This window comes from Calidris pugnax, unplaced genomic scaffold, assembly GCF_001431845.1.
Source record: "Calidris pugnax isolate Ruff unplaced genomic scaffold, ASM143184v1 scaffold24, whole genome shotgun sequence".
Lineage (NCBI taxonomy): Eukaryota > Metazoa > Chordata > Aves > Charadriiformes > Scolopacidae > Calidris > Calidris pugnax.
Window position 1 is genome coordinate 21401307 of NW_015090922.1, and position 17583 is coordinate 21418889.

A 17583-nucleotide genomic window follows, 5' to 3' on the forward strand; every position below is an offset into this window, starting at 1 on the left:
GTGGGGGGGGAGTGGGGTGGTGGCGCGGTGCATGGCGGGACGGCGGAGGGGCGAGGGGGCGGCCGGGGCCGGGGGCAGGCGGCGGGCACCGAGCGGGGGTACGAGGCAGGGCAGGGTGCCGTGCCTGGCGGCGACATGTGTCCCTGCTCTCCTGTCTGGGCACGCAGGTGGTGGGGCCACCTGTGCCTGGGCAGGCCATACGTGGTGGGCCCGGCCCAGCCTGGCGGGCTTCGGCGGTCACCAGTGCTGAGCAGGCCAGCGCTGTGCCCTGAGGAGACCGCCCGGCTCTGTCCTCCTTCACAAGGAGTTTGCCCACAGTCGCCACCAGCCCGGTGTGTGTTGCCCACTGCCTGGGCGTTACTCAACCGAGCTACCTCAGGGCCTGTAGGATGGAGACTGTGGCGCAGATGATTGAGACCCTGCAGCCAGTGCGAGTCAAGAACACTATTGGCATATAATTGCTGCGTGATTATTGGGAGACGCAAGACCCATCACCTGCCCCAATTTAGAAGAACAAGAGATTGACTAAGATAGGGAAACATTTTTGCAAAATTGACTGACGGATTCGTATCAAAGAGGAATTGCTAGGAGGCCGCCTGATAGCTTTGCAGAAGTTGACGACAGGAACATCTGGATCAATAGATATGCCACGAGAATGCTGGTGGATGATGCTGCTACGAGACCTACAAAAATGTAGTTGCTTTGCTGTACTACATTTGTGATTGGAAAATTAGAAATATGCATTAGTTGGTAATTCATATCATACCCTTACATAAACCCCTAGAGAAAAATCCGTGGGCTGTGGCTTGTTTGGACGGGGCATCTCATGTGCATTAATAAACATTTACCTTTGTAATTCTCTAGTTTGTGTCCTACCCTCTCTCCTCCGTTGGCACACGTCAGTTGTGAATTTGTAACAAGAGCGTGATGGGAATGTGTGTTGTCTCCATTCTCTTTTAATGGATTGCCCTGTCCTGGGCTAGACTTCACTTCTAGCATTGCATTTCTGTCAGTAGTCCTTGTTCTTCCCACCGCAGCAGGGCGGGTTACGAGGAGCAGTGCCAGCAGGTTGGCGTCATTTGGGATGTGCAGGTGCCCAGGCCTGCCTGCTCCTGGCAGCAAGTGGCACTTGTGGGAAGGACGGAGCCTGAGGGGAAAAGGACCTCTCCAGACCTCAAGGTGGTTCACAGGGAGATTGAGGTCGGTGGCTTTGGAGAATACCACAGCTTAATGGTGGGTTAGGATAGGGCAGTGGAGGCCAGGTTTGAAGAACTAAGGACTTCTTAGGAAAAGACTAATCCAAGGAGTTGGGTATTTCCCCATCTCCCCTTCAGTTTCAGATAAACAGTTAACTCAGGGAAATATTTTGAAGAGAACAGGGCTCACCAACAGAGACCCAGAGTTTAAAGAACTCACATATGTATTAATAACGAAATTTCGTTCAGTAGATATTAAAGCTGAAGGCACGTACTTAATCTCCTTCGGTAATATGAAACCCTTGTGAAAAAACATACTGAATTCTAGCTGTGCCTAATTTATTTGACAGCACCGATATGTATATCACGCAGCAGCTAGCATCTAGGTGTCCATATGCTTCAAGCATTACATACATATATATAAAAATATATAAAATATACATATGTACAAAAGAAAACACTTTTCTCTCTACCATTTTGGTGAACTGATTGCTCATGCAGAGCCAGTGTGAGATTTTTTAATTATTAACCTCATAGTATTTCAGTCCTTCAAAGATACTGATGCAATTCCATTGGCATCACGTTCCATATTCCATTATACCTGGAACTCGATGGGGTTTTGTCCTTGTCTTCAAGACACAGCAGCTAAGATGCTGACTCTTCATGTTTCCTGATTGTCTCCTCAGTGCTAATAATCACTTCACCTGAGAAAAATCAGTGCTCTGCTCCCTGCTGCCTGTCATTTCTTGAACATCTTCCCTGTAGCCACTAAACTCCTTTTTCTTTCTGTTGCAAAAATAGATGTTGAAAATAGTTTAATAAGAAATACTGTTGGAAATAGTTCTGAAGTTGTTTATTTTTTATAATCTGAAACAAACAAATAACTTACACAGTTACGTATATGTTTGAACTTCCAGTGAATGTGCCTGAAGTGATTACATTAACCATGTTGTCCTAGATCTCTAAACTATATCCTGCCTCATGCTTCCTAGTATAAGCCATCTCACCAACTGCTCGGGGTCGGTAAGTAAGACCTCAGTTTACGAATACTTACTTTTCCAAGTGCAGCTTTACTGAGGGAGGCAGTTTAGTCATTCTCATGATACAAAACTCTGGGAAAAACGAAGCTGCTTAATGTGAAAAATATCAAAGAATTTATTTGCAAAAGAGGCTATTCAGCAAATGGACTTTCTCAGGTCCATAAAGACTTTTACAGGACCTGGAATCCAAAAATAATATTAAAATAAAATTTCATGAGGCATTACTGTTTATACGTTCTGTTCATTTATTCCTTCCTCCTCACACACGTGAACTTGCCTCCTTATGTTTTAAGATGTATGAGAAAAATCTTACTGCCCCTCACCTAGTATTTACAGTGCTGACTCCTGATTAAATCAGGTTGTATTTTCTTTTCCATTCTATCATTTGACTATATGACCTTGCTGAAATCACATTGTCCTTTTTGCTTCTTCAGACTGGTTTACCCTTGGGGCTATAGGTTATTTCTTACTAAAGTTATATTTAAGAGAATTATCTGCAATTACTGTTTATACAGCTACTATATAAAATAATTTTTTACTATTTCTAAATAGGAAATGGAGTGAAACAGAAAATAGTGAGTGTAGGTAACACTTTAAGATTAAAAATCTTTTTGGCAGTGAGTCAGACTTCATTGATTTAAACCTGGAACCGTTGACGTTTGCCTGTGAGTTTTTTTAAATGTGAAATGAACTCTAATTTTCTTAAAGAGTACTTAGAGGGTTTTAAAGGCTTATCATTATTTTGAATATAGAAACAAGATGATAGAAAAGTGAATTAAGAAAAAATCCTATACAGGGAAAACTCACAAATACCCTGTAGTCCAGTTGATCCTCTATTAGAAAAAATAATATAAGGCGGGCGTTCTGTTGGAAGGGATGGTGAAGCCTTGTTGTAAAGGGACATAAACATCTGGCAATACACCTGGTCTCTACACATATTTATAAATCACCTCAGGCATCCCAAGGTACCATAGAGAACACACACGAAAATTGAACTAAGAGCACTCATAAGCCAAAGAAAATAAAAATGGTCTCAATTTAGCGTGGAAAGAAATGAGTCTCATTTACTGCACAAACACAGTTTGGAAGGACGTGATGCAGTTTTGCACTTCTTGCACCTTTGCACCTGCTGACTTTCATTTATATCCTCCAGGCAACAAGCAAGCCTGAAGGCCTTTGGCTCATAACCAATGCTGACGTTGCAACGTGGTGCTACAGGAGCGCCTGCAGCTCCGGTAGAGCCTCCCTGCTCGCCTCTGATCTGGGAACGTCGAGGTTTCCTGGCGTCTTTTCTGAGACGTTTGTGTGGTGCATCCCCCGGCGTTGTTTGTTGCTGCTCAGGAGGGATTAACACGTCGCGAGCCGCGCTGTGGATGGCAGCTTTGCCTGAAAGCCTCAAAATGCGTTTGTTGCACTTGTTTCTGGAGCTGGGATGGTGCTCTGCGCTCTCGGAAAGTCTTCTTGAGGACAGTCCAGCAGAAGAGCCTGAGCTAAGAAAGGTCAAAGGTACCTGTGTGATATTTGGGTCTAGAACTGTAGGTTTAGATGTTAAGCCAGCTATACTGTGGAACCAGCTGCAAATTTGGCCCTTCATACTTCTTTCTTATACCTGCTATAACACAATTTTCTATGTTTTCTTCGCATTGTCGAGCAGCGCTGTTCTAATTACCATACATACCATCCATTTTGTTCTCCATGAAAAAAAGAGAAAATGACGATGAAAACTGCTTGTCTGCAGTCAAATATCCTGGGTTTGTCCCCTACAGGTTATTTTGGACCAGATACCATCACCTGTAAGCATTACTACTGTTTTTATTGATAGGAAAGTGGAAAGTGAGTACCTCCTTGATAAATTAAAAGTCTCCCAGAATGCTTTGACTAATAGGACTGGAGGTACAGCAGCAAGTATCTCCAGAGTTATGTATCCCACAGAAGTAAAAATGAGGACTTGTGATCATGGCACTCTTGAATTTATTTTTTTTTTTACATATTTTTTTAAATGGTAGCGAATCTTAATTTATGGCAGCCTTGTTTGCAGAAAAATGAAAAGCTACATAGTTTCTGGAGCTGCCATCACACTTGAGGTTCAGCTGATGTCACCACGGAACTGAGTTTTCTCTCTGGGGAGCCAGTGTTGGGGAATTGCCAAGATAATATAATACAGCCTTTGCATGAATTGGCTAAATGTACATCTTGTTGTGCCAGAGTCTGACTGGATCAGTAATTCCTATCAGCCCTAGCTATGCTGGGTAAGCCACCAGGATGTGCTCAGCTAAGAGCTTGTCTTAGCACGTGGGCCAAAAATCTCCCTCTCCTCTCAAACACTGGCAGGTAAAGGAGAAGGAGCACCATGCGTGGAGGTTTATCGCAGAGGTGGCTGCAAATGGAGGACAGGCACCACTGATAGACTTTTTCTAGGTCCAGCTGTCCTTTTCTGGAGCATAGATTTGTCTAGCTTTCAGCTACAGCTTCTGCTTCACATGGGCAAAAATTACTGAGATCAGTGACTACTTTGTTATGTCCCAAAACGTTTTCAAGGTTCTGTGTAAAAATTTGATCATAAAGAATGGAATTGGCCTCATGAGCAGTGATGAGAAGGGGAATTCAGTGGGATTTGTTTGTTGAGCATTAGTGATATGCACACGGTCACTGGAACCAGAATAGAAATGTTTTGCCTCAAAGGATGGCTTGTTTTGGATACAAAGGAATTGGCTTCAAATTTCTAGCTTAGGAATGCCTGGCTGCTGAAGTCTGGTCTCTCACAACACTGGCCAGCCACAAGCAGATGCTTAGTCCAGGGCAGACCTACACCACGTGCCACCGCATGCTTGCAAGAACACACAAGCATTTCCCCAAACATGTATCACAAATGCAAAAGTCCAAAAAGAGTCCAAGAAGAGAAGAGGCACAAATCATGATGCGCTGAAAGGAAGAGAGCGGGAGTGGTTGTTAATTTGTGCCCTGGGCCCTACAGAGGCAGGGGTGTCCTGAGTGGAACTGCTCAGAAGATATCTAGGTATCTTCCTTCCACAAAACCTTCTGCGGTTCCTGCTGAGGACGCGTAGGTGTGACTGGGGATTGCAGTCAGAGTAATTCTGAGAGAGCTTGAAGGTGTGAAGCCTTTTCAACTAGTGTGGTGGCCAACACCAAGCTCTGTGCGACTTGTTCAGAAGTTAATAAATAAAATACCAACTGAGTTTTACAAAACCGTTTACTTGATTTTTCTCTCGTTATATGCTGTGTGTGGGTGTACGCATATGTCTACATTTGAGGGGTCCTCCCTTCTACAAGGACATGCTGTAGAAACAAAATAAGTAGTAGCCACTATACTATTATTTCACTATATTTAAAGCAGACCTGAAGAATACAATATTTAACCAAAACCCAATTAAATTGTCTTATGCTTTTTCTGTAATTTCTTTCCTATCATTACAGATTACAAAGACATTTATGCCTAAACAGAAGCTGTCTTCTTCCAATCAGCCTGCTCTTTCTGCTCAGTTCATTCACTAAATCATTTAATCACCCAAGGCCATATGTTACCATCTTGTGTAAAACGGGTGGAAAAGGAAAAAAAAATATGCAAAAATCTCTGCACAAGAGTGGGTGTCAGCATCCAGCATAGCTCCCACTAGGAAGCACAAAATATAAAATGTTATCACCAGTGAATGTGACGACGAAAATAAACTGAGACAGACAAAAGAAAGAGACAAGGCATTGGAAAGGTGAAGGAGACAGTCTTCAAATCTTAATTCTGGGTGGAAGAGTTATGGACTAAATGTTATCTGTTAGTCCACGTGCTCATAATCTCAATATTCTGCCATTAATATAGTTGCTGTGCTCTACTGTAATTAGCGTGAAAGCGCATTAACTCATTAACTTACAGAGTCCAGTTTTTTACATTGCACAAATAGGACCCCGTCCCTGGTCTGGTTCTTGAATAAAATCCTGTTCCTGACTTAGGTTCCTTTTGGCTCTTCTTTTTCTCTCTCTCCATGTACTCGTGCACATTTTGTCCCAGGTATTTCTGTGCAGAGTCATCTGCTTTTACCATTCGGCTTCAGCTGCTGTTCCCTGTCACGATTCCTTCACGTGGTTCTCTCTCTTGGCACGTTTGCTGGGTGACAGACCCTCGGGAAACACAGGAGTCTGATCAAATCGTGGGGTGTTTGCTCCCGTCAGGAAACGAGGAGGCTCCGGGGAAGTTAGAAGTGGAAAATGTATTCTTTTGAAAGCAAGCGACTTTGTGGTTTTATGAAAAGACCTGTAATCCATCCTTCCTTCATGCCTTCAGGAATCTGTTGTGTGTTCTCTTGCCAGTGAGCTTGTGACAGTGCTGCAGTTGGAGACGGGAGAGCAGCTGACCGAGGGGTCTCCACCAAGAAGCCACTGCTGCTCTCCACTTGCAGAGGCTCCCGAGACAGGGGCATAACACCACAGACTGCAAAAAATACACCCGCTCCTCTAAAACCGCACATGCCCGTTTATCCTAAGACTATGAAAGCATAAAAGATTATATTTTCATTTGCATGGTTTGCTGGGTTTTATTTGGCAGCTACAATAACAACAGGCTACACTGAGCCCATAAAACAAAGTGAGAACAGCAGCTCATTTTTGTGGCAGAATGTAATGGCTATGGCTAAAGGGCTTACATAATTCATCTTAAACCCTTATGCTGCTATTTATTGATGTTTAAATGAAAATTAAACTCTTAGAGCCATAAGGAGGCTTCTGGTATCCGAAACGGGATTTTGATGCCGATATTTTTATCCAACACTACCAGCTGAAAGCTCCCATCGAGAAGGGTTTCACTGGGAAGCACAGCAACGGGGCAGGACTGGGTCTTCCCACTCCTGCCTGCTGCTCTGGGTGGCATCAAAACTCTTGAGACCTACAAATGGTTGAGGGAGTGAGTGGCCGAACCTGGGAGTCTGACCTGAGAGGCTGCAACCCTAAGCTGTGCTTCTGTGGTGGTCACTGAGGTGACCGGCAAGAGAATGTGAGAATGTTTACCACCTTGGCAAACTGGAAAAGCTGAAGTAAAACTGAGGCATCTGGTTTCCTCAAAGGCAGCTTACGGTAAGGACAGCATCTCTGTGATTACCCTTCCTAATACCCGAGAAGACAAAAGATTCAGCTAACCATACTGTTAGAGCTGAGAAAGGGATTTTATTTCCCAGAGGCTTTTAGAAGGTTATTTTGTTTGTTTCTCAGATTTTTCAGTGATGTATCATTTTTTCCCACCTCTCTATTCTCCAGAAGATAGAGCAGACTCAGGAAGTGAATTGCTGCTTAGGGAAGTGTCCTGCCTCCAAGCTGACTTATATAGTAGGACATATGGCATAAGTTATATTTGGACAGATGTGAACAAGTAGTCAGTGGATTTGATAAGATTCTTTATTTAAACTAAACTTGCACAGTGTCACTGTTCTACCATCTTTCTCTCCTTCCTCAATCTGATCTTTTGCTGGTTTCAAGAATTTTAAATATACATTACGTCTAACTAGTCTGTAAAGCTGTAAATGCATTTAGAGCATTCAGTCATGACAACAATATCTGATTTTCCCTACACTATGATTGGTAAATATCTGCTTTTGGTGATAAAGCAGGCACAGATGATAAATTGTGTGAGTTGCAAATCCCAAGTGATTAACCAGTTTAAGACAGCCAAGCTCAATGCGAGTCATTTTCATTGATTGATTTACTTTGGCCCCTGATATTTCTGTTTCACTGGTGTGGAGTTGAGGCACAAAGTAGTTCTGTACCTCCCATGGGTAATAGAGAAATAAAAAAAAAAAAAAAAAAGGAAAGGATTGAATGAATTTCAAGAGATCACTTAGTTTCTCTCCGTGTCTGGACCATTGTCGGGATCATCTGTATCTGGGCTGTCTCTGAGAAATGCTGATCTGTCCTGTTCTCAGAAATCTCCAGGGAAGGAGACCATACTGTTCACCCAGGCAATCCTTCTCACTGCTCCATTAGCCTTTCCAGAGATACTTTTTTCCTGGTGTCTTCTTGCAAGTATTGTTGTAATAAACTTGTTGCTTCTTGTCCTACCCAGAATGGTCATGCAGAAGAGTTTATGTCTTCCGTGCCCTCATAACTTATGTACTGAATGTCAGTCATCATACCTCATTGAGCCTTGTCTGCTTTACATTAAAGAGCCCTGTGTGTTCCTTGTAGATTATGTTTCTCACATTTTCTTTCATTGTTTTCATCTTCTAGTTGGTCCACAGCCTTCTCGGCTGTGCCCTGGCTGTGGATCCTGCACTTACACAGTTTATTATTCCACAGAAGCAGAAAATTTTGCTTCCATCCTATCTGCCATGCACTCAGCTTTTTTGGGCCATTTTCCAATCTGCCAGAACCATTTTGAATTACAATCTTTCCTCTGGTGTGCTTGCAGCTCATTCCAAACTGGTGTCACCTGCAAATTGTACTTTGGTTGTACTTTGGTACTTGTAAAATTGTACACTTTGTACAAGTACAATTGTACTTGTTGTGCTTTTAATCTGTTTATCTGTATGGTTAATGAAAAAAATAGAGTTGTATCAAATCTAGGACAGCTACCTAGAGAACTGCACTCAGTATAGTCCTTCAGTTTGGCAGTGAATTTTTGGTAATGATGCCTTGCGCATGGCTTTTCAGCCAATCCTGCCACCGCTGGTTAGTTTGGACTTAAACATGTTCCCTGGTTTAGTCACAAGAGCTTCAGGTGAGACAAGGCAAACAGCCTAGCTGAAGGCAAGACATAGGTCTGATGACCTCCCCTTCTCTCAAGGCCTCTTACCATGTCTCAGAGAGGAGCTGGATTTGTTTAACATCCTGCATTAGTGATAAATCAGTGTGGACTGATGCTCATCTCCTTGTTGTCTTCTAGGTGGTTTTAAAATGTTTAATTATTTTTTTCCTGTATTTGTCAAAAAATTAAGTTTGACAGCTGGCCTGTAATTCTCTTTTGGTCTTCTTTGAAGGATAAAATACCTGCCTTGTCCTCCATGAGTTCTCAAAAATGATCCGATTTCTTCAACTAGACCTTTGCTATCCAGATACTGAAGGATAAGTCCGATACAGGTTTGGAAATAATAAGCACCTTGTCAATGACTTTATAGAAATTGTTTGGTGGTGCAAAGGAGAGGTGGTGGTGCCGCCTTCCATCCCAGCACACCACTTTCTCACTGGCCTTAACAGAGCCCACTCCCTCACGTTAGCTCCTAAACCACAACTCCGCAAAATTAAACTTTTCTAGCACGTTATAACTCTCAAAAGATAGCGTGGGTGGGTGAAAAAATACATTCCTCGGGGCTTGAAAATAGATGTAAGTGGATATTTGGCATAAAGCTAACAAAAAGGAAAAGCCATGGAAATGTATTAACGGCCATAAAGATAGGTTTTCAGTGCCTGTGGGGGTTCAGCATACAGGTCAGTAACTGGGCCTAATGCTCACCTTTTTGGTACAGACTTGTGCTGCATAAGCATAAGTGCCATTTTCATTTCCAGACCCACTTTTTAATGGTTAAAAGCTAATTAAAACATACAGTGGCATTTTGAATCAATATAGCGTATGGACTGCTGCAAATTCTCTCATCAGGCGTGTTGCCCTCAGGAAGCAACATTAACTTCAACAGCAAAATAGGGCTGTGAGCTCATTAATCATCACGCTCAGAGACAGGCTGGGTGGCAGTGGCAGTAGCAGCAGCTCCGTGTGTTTCTGGTGGTGGAGATCCGATACAATGGTTAGATATGTGAAGTGTTGCACAAACATTAACTATTACAGTCAACTGTCTTTGCAATTGGCATTTATCATCTCAGCTCTTCAGAATAAAAAAGTAGAGACAGACCATGAAGTGGATTTTTTTTCAGGCAATGAATAGGTGTCAGGCAGCTAAAAGAACTCAGCGTCCTGGCTTCCTAACTCCGAAGTCCCCTTATTTCCATGTAATAAAGAAAGAAAAACCCCAAAACAACACCCCTCACTCACCTGGGGATGTACGGGGAAGAAAAAAATGTAAAAGAGTGAGAAAAAGATAAGGGAGGGAGTTGGAAAGAAGAGATGAGGAGAAAGACAAGTAGAATGGTATTCAAAGGTAAAGCTGAGGTTGGAAGAAATTAGGCAGTAGAGGGAAGGAAATTGTTTTATGTATATAAACATAGTCTTCATAGTTTATGTATATAAACATAGCCTGTGAGAAACTTTGAGAGCATCTTCTGAGCTCTCTGCTTTGGTACAAGGTGCTCAATGAAATCGAAAACATACACCCTTGCAGGCCCTATCCCCCTTCTCCCCAGTCACATCAGCCTTGTGGTGAATGAGGTTAGGGCTCACCAGAAGCAGATATGGCTCCTCACACACTCCTCTGTCCCAATCTTGCTGTCACCCAATTTAGCACAGTGCCCTCTGAAGCAAAGGTTCACAGACTCTCTTTTGCACTAAAACCTCCTAAGCAGGGACAGTTTTGCTGTTCTTGCTGCAGCCAAGAGCCCTTCTTTCCTTTTGTGTGGACTCTGACGTGCAGCCTCCAAGACACGCAGCTAACGCTTGTAGTACGATCCTGCGATTGATTTGCACCTGATTTTCCTGGGACGTATTGAAGAGCAGAAAGAAAATCTGAATGGTGGCTCTTAGCTTTGTATAGGATTCAGATGCAGGAGTTCCAGTACAGACTCTTTTTATTGTGACTTTGTGTGGAGAACTCACATTTTCCTTTCCATCAAATCTTTGTTAAGCTTTAGAGCTTTTAGCTGTGCAGGTATGCTACAGAGGAAGCTAGAGTCTGCTTCTGAGTCTGTACAAATGGAGGGTGAACAGTCAAGTTGGGATAGAGTGCTGCTCTTTGTCTTCCTCCTGCACTCGCTTTCTCAGGTCCATCTGACCACTCTTTGGCCCTGCAAGGAGAGCGCTTCGAGGCACATGCTGACTCTCACTGCATGACCTCTCCTGTGCGTGTAGCTTCTTCTGGGTGGTGTGATTGTGGACCCATCTTCATAAAATCCAGAGACAGCATGCAGAAGCATTAGTGATTGATAAGGACTGAAAAAGTGCCAGGGAAGAGAGAAGCTTCCAAAGCAAATGAAGTGCTACGGGAGTGCAGGCAGCACATGTATGGCACTGCTGCTGCCACACAGGGTAGGGCTTGAACTTCCCGCCAGTCATCCACGAGGAAATATCTGCGGAATCCACACCAGGGTACAGCTTCTACTCACCAGCTGCTGGCATCACATCAGCTGTGTACTACTCCATCTCTGTCCCATGTAGATCCATCAGTCCCACCTTCCTGCATAGTGGAGTTGATTTTTATGCCAGGCAGCAAGTTTCATACCTCCTACTTTCACCTTTGGAGCCATATAGCTTCTAAGAGCCCCTGCCAGGTTCCTCCTCCTTGAGATGCTTTTGTTCTCTTTTTTTTTCAAGCATTTTTTGAACAGAAGATGGAAGAAAGATGTAGGGGGAGATGTAGGTGCAGAACTAGGAGAGGGGGATGCCTGCAGGACATGGTGCAGTAAATCAAAGGCACCTTTCCTCAGACTCTTCCAACAGGTTCTTTGGCTGTGTGCCGAGGCCAGGTATGACCTGAAGGCAGCTGCTCAAAGAGGTCTGTCCTGCAATGGGGAGGCTTCAATAGTAACCCTAAATTAAACTGAGCTAGCATTCACAGGGCCTTCCAGGCAGAAGAAGAAAATAAGACAGCGTAACATAAGAGGGCACAGGAGAAGGATTTTGCTCTGTAATGGCAAATTAACCACTCAAAAATAACATAAAGAAGGGAGGAAAAAATTAACGAATAAAGTCTGCACATTATTTTAAATCACAGAAGTGTCAAAAATGGTAATGCCTATATCAAGGCTGCCCTAATGTAGCTTTAATTTGCATGCCATTGGCATTGATTTGATGTGAATATTTACTCTCCTATTCAATTAAGAAAATCCATAACTGCCACCATATTTTAATGTTAATGTATTTTTACACAGCTCTCTGTTTACCTTATTTTCTCTTCTATAACATTAACACTTTTTTTTTTTGTTAAAAAATGTGTGAAAGATTAATTTGTAGAATGACGGGATATGTGGGTGTGTAGCACAGGCCAGATGGAAGGGGTGTAACATGACAGTTTTCTTCTGTGGCTTCGTTTTGTTTTTATTGTTGCAAGCGAGCAAAGTATAACTAAAATTATCATTTCTTCTCTGGGCAAAAAGAACTAAGTGGTAAGTTCCTCTTTTACTCCCCATGGCTCTCGGTGCTCACCATGCAGCTGCAACCCTGTTCAGCATAGCTGACAGGTTGATCAACACTTGTTTAAAACTTCAGCTTGTGTATTTGAAGACTGCTATTATTTAAAGAAGGGAATTTATATGCGGGGCTCCATAATTCTGTATCATGGAATAGATCTGCATGCAGATTTATTAATAAACAAGAGCAATTTGGTGAGACTTGTTAGTCTTCTCTTGGCTGATAAGGGTACATCAGGGTGAAAACAGATACTAATGCCGAAAAAAGAAAGAAAAAGGATAAAAAAATCTATCCAAGACAAAGCTTTTTAAATCTATAAAGCTACTCATTCAAGAAAGCTTTTTAATTGTTGAAAGAGGGCTGTTCCAAGGCCAAATTCTAATTTACACATAAGTATTGTAGGAGTTTGGTATAGTAAATGTCCTTATTGAAGAATAAAGCAATTAGCACAGTAACTCGCTGTCATCTGGCACGTAAAGGCATTCCAAGAAAAAGTTAAGTGTTGAGGAAAGGAGAGAAATTCAGGACAGCATGTGGGAGAGGAATATGGAGGCTCCTTTTTATGCCACTCAGGAGAAAAGGAGGGGAGAGAAAACCCACTGCAAACTTAATCTGTTCCCTTACCTCATCTTAAATTTCTTCCCTTCTTTTAAGGGAAGGGGTAGGGGGGGGGAAACCCTAAGTTCTTACTTAGAGGCTAAAATTCTGAAACCATGATACCATAAGCAAAATACAGACATTTTGCATCCTCATCCACAAATGGTTATTCTGCTCTGTGAGTGTACCCTGTGCCTGTGAACATGCACACGCTTCATGAGCTTCATCTGATACTTGAGTCTTCTGTGTCAGTGCTACCCACTCCCCTTACATATGGAAAATCATCCCATAAAACCGGTTACCCCTTTTTCCAGAATACATCCGCACATATCTCTTAGCTATGCTTTAATGCCCTGCAAGTATACCTGCTGCAGCACCTGGGGCCTTTAAACAGGTACACGGGACTTAATTCTGTCTGCACACACACACACACAAATGCACAACAAAATGCTAACAAAGGTTAGCACATCAGGAGACCTTTTTACTTGCCATTTCAACCACTTTCAGTATGGATGCAGTGTACCAGGAAAAGTGTCTATTTCACTCCATTCTCTTGACAGAACAAAAGAGGGCTTGCTCAAGTTTTGAAACAAACAAACAGTTTTGTTTTAATGCTCAGCACAAGTTTCAATCCAGAGAGGAAACTTCTGAAAATCCAAAAGTAATGGAAATGGAGCATTATAATTCAAATAACTACTTTATCAATAACTTAATTTGATTCTCTACTGTTCAAGTAATATTGTTGGATGATTCTTAAGTAAAAATAAAGTTGTTACCAGTTTCTCTGGGAAAACACTTTCTGTTAGTGTCATGCCATTAGTCTGAGGCTTTCTGAGTCAAGAATCCCTTTTCCTTTTTCTCTTACCCATATATTTTTCCAACATTAGCAGGTTTATGTCCTAAATTTAATTGACACATAGCAGTTCTCCATTTTCTCTTTAGTATTTCCATCAAAATTAGGCTTTCCATGCCAGTGAGCAGTTGTAGACACTTCTCTGCTTTATCAGCTCTTCGATGTTTAGCCTCAGTTACATACCTAGAGTTGCTGGGGTGTATTCCAGAGCCACCAGCCATTTCTCTGGTCTGTCCTGGGCTTGGCATCGCTGGGCATGTTTTGCCATTGTGAACTTGTATGTAAGACTGAGGAAATGAGGCAGCTACAAGAAACGAGGAGAAGATTTCCAGCGCACTTGGGCAAACGGGAGAGCAGACCGCAGTTGTCAGCATCGCCCATCATCCTTTTACACAACCCCACTTGAAGGGTGGGTTTCTAGATGTGCAGAGGCTTTTGGGTCCTTGCAGCTCCTTCCCAGAGCTAAGGGCGTGCAGTGCAAGGGCACCTAGTGCTGTAGTCACCAGATCTCACCAGATCTCCCCCAGACGCGCAAGATGCACTCCAATGTTGCTTATGTGGCTGCATGTGCCAGCCCTGTGCCTTGTGAGCCCAGTCCATGCCCAGGTAGTTTTCGTTTTCTAATCCAGTGAGAAACGATGGAAGAAGTTTCCATCCGCTTCGCAGATGCCCTCAGAGAGGGACAAGTGGAGCCTCATGTTGGAGGTAGGGAGAAAACTAGATAATGAGAGCAAATGCCAACTCATGACACCTGCACTTCCACTACAAATGCACCGTGGTGCCTTGAGTGACCACCAGGAGCTAGCTAGCATTACTGAAGTCCACGTAGCAATGACCAGGAGCAAGATTAACCATCAGTTATCATCCCATATGAGTCAGTGGGATCATGACCATCGAGGCAGCTCCCAGTGGAAATCCTGGACTGCGGGTCAGAGCCAAGACAAAAGGCTTTACTTTAGTTTTTCATGCAGATCTGTGTGGTTGCTCTTCATTGTTAGGTTGCATTTTCTTGCTGACAAAAAATATTTCCAAGCTTTTATTTCACTGGTTGGTCTTATTTTGTTCTCTAGTCATCATAAAATGTTACAAGTACCATGATGCAAAGGTTTTTTGTGTATCAGTCCCTGCTAGTAGCCAGCTCGACATGGAATCACATGTTATTTCCAAACACAAAAGTCAATTTGACCAATTTTAGCAAGAGGCTGAAAAAACGTTATGCGCATCTATAGAAAATAATTCCTTGCCCCAGCCAAATGAACAAATGTTTCGCAAGGCTGAGCAATGGTGTCGTGCATTGAAGATATTTTCTGCCAAGGATTTTGTTCTCTTGATGATACCTAAGCCTTCTGCTGATGGGACAAAGACCTCTGGGAACAGGCCACAACCAGAGCTTCCCCACTTCACCGAGAGCATGAGGCTAGCAATAATTTCAAGGAGAAGATGAACAGAGACTCCACTGAAATCTGTTTTGAAGAAATACATACTTTGCCTCTGTTCCTTTATTTCAAAAACATTAGATACCAGAACATTGCTATTTCTTTATTCGAGACCTTACTCAGCCTCAGGGTGGGTCGAGGCAGGTGATTGTACCCTCATCCTACCACCTACCCTCCCTAAGTGGGATGGGAGCCAGGAAGCAAGCTCTAACCTGGTTACCTCATTCCTGGAGAAGCACTGACTCCTGTCCCACTGGACGGAGCTCATGTGGAGCGGGCTTATTTGTTGATGTGCTCCCTAAAAAATTGACACTCTCAGACTGCATCCTCTGTGTTCAGGCTGGGTTTTGTAGGAAAGGTGAATTGAGCTGCAAGGAAGTAATCTGGAAGGTACTTGGTTTCAACTGTAGTACCCAGAGGATGGGCATGTTAGAAAGCACTCAAGCTGCATTACCTGCCACCACCTCACTGGCAAACCTGTTTTCTTCAGTGACGTGGGTGCTTCCCTGTAGGAACCTTAAGAAGAGAGATCAAGCAGTTAAGGTCATTGGACTATGACTTGGGGGATGGCCTAGGCTCTCTTCTCAGCCCTGTAGCATCCCCTACCTCAGTAAGGCGGTTTGAGTTACCAGTGCTGTGCTCTGCAGAGCTACTTGGGAGGTTCTCAGATCAGACGGCAATGAGCTCCACAGAAAAGCTTATAAATATATTAAATTTATGAACATTTACTGTACGCTGCACACTGAAATCTGCCAACACTAATCCAAAAGAATTACACATTTTAGGCCTGAACATAACATACTGTATGCAGTAACTCACATCAGAGCAACCCATATGCTACTGTTAATGTGCCAACTGACACATGTTAAGCCACAAACATAAGAAAGGATTGGATTTCAACTGCATTTTTGTATTCCAGTTATTCCTCGGGTCCATTATTTTTTATTCACCATCATCTTCTCTCCTCACTCTAGACAGCCTGCTCTCCCTAATACATCTTCCACTCCCCCTACCAGATTTCCTGCTGGGTAGAGGCTGCCCCGGAGACAAAGCGACTAACATAAGCACACAGGCCGAGAAGCACAGAAATAGAACCCTCACCCCCACCCCACCCCCCCCGCAATAATCTAGGTCATTTAATAGCCTACTTTCAGGGTTCTCCGTGAACCCTGTACCCACTCCTGCTAGGCAAAGAGAAACCCTGAGAAGAAGTGGGTGGATGAGTAGACAGCCAGCCATCCCAAGTGTCAGATCTGACTCCTCGGGAGAGATGCGTCGAGGATGCTCTGACAGAATGTGTCTGAGCTGGAGGCAAATGTTTCTGTATTACATTCATGACACAAGAGTTCTGCCACCTTGCAATATGTGCGCGCTGTTGCTTCTTGATGGTAATAACTGGATTTTTCCAGGGAGCTGGTGAAAGCACCCCAATGCTGTTACAGTAGTTAGGTTTCAAGAAGATTTATTGAGCTAGGATCACCCTCCAGAAATTGATATGTTTTACATAAAGTGAGTCAGGAAGAATGGCAGGAGTCTCTGAGTCTACATGTCCCACGTAGCAGGAAGGAATCTGCTTCTCACCTCTCAGGTTTGTCAAGGTGTGACACTGACACCTGAAACACGCGACAAGGGACCAAACCTCAACCGGCTTCAGTTCTCCCTCCCAACTAGCCAAACTCATAGATTTGCATGGGGTTATTGGCAAAAATTGTGCGAGGGATGCTATTTCATTATATAAGCAGGAGCGTTTAAAAAAGGAAAACCAAAAAGAAGACAAGAGCACATGTCATCATGCAGATTTAAACCACAAACTTTCAGTTACCTTATCAGATAAATACCACTTAGGGAAGTAACTGATGTATTTAATGTAGGCCAGCTACTGAAGAGGATCTGATAGAGATTTGAGTGATAAATTCCGCAAGTATTTGGCAACGCATCAATAACGTACTGGAGAACCAGACTCCCAAGTCTCTTCTTGATTAAAGGAAAGCAGCTGCTGGAGTCTCAGAGCTAGAAAAAGTGACTAAATGTGCCATGTGAGAAAACAGGATTCAGCTCCCACCTCTGCTAGAGCTGACCTGGTGTAAATTGTGAAATGAAAGAAAGAATAGCTGGCTTATGCTTGATGTAGGAGGAGAGATCACACAGTAAAAATGTCCTCCAGTCCAAGGGTAGAGACCACCATGTACATACCCCCAGCCTTTACTTCAACATATTCCTATGGATTATTTAG

General features: G+C 43.1%; 1 protein-coding gene across 1 annotated transcript in view; it reads right to left on the bottom strand.

Annotated features, from left to right (window-relative positions):
* Nucleotides 1-17132, bottom strand: part of ZBTB18 (zinc finger and BTB domain containing 18) — a 24222-nt gene extending 7090 nt beyond the window's left edge. Inside the window, exons 1-2 of the mRNA XM_014951070.1 lie at nt 17126-17132; nt 16996-16998 (exon numbers count right to left, since the gene is read on the bottom strand). The gene's annotated coding sequence lies outside the window, so the exon portion shown is untranslated. The remainder of the gene's footprint in view (nt 1-16995; nt 16999-17125) is intronic.
* Nucleotides 17133-17583: the final 451 nt, after the last annotated feature.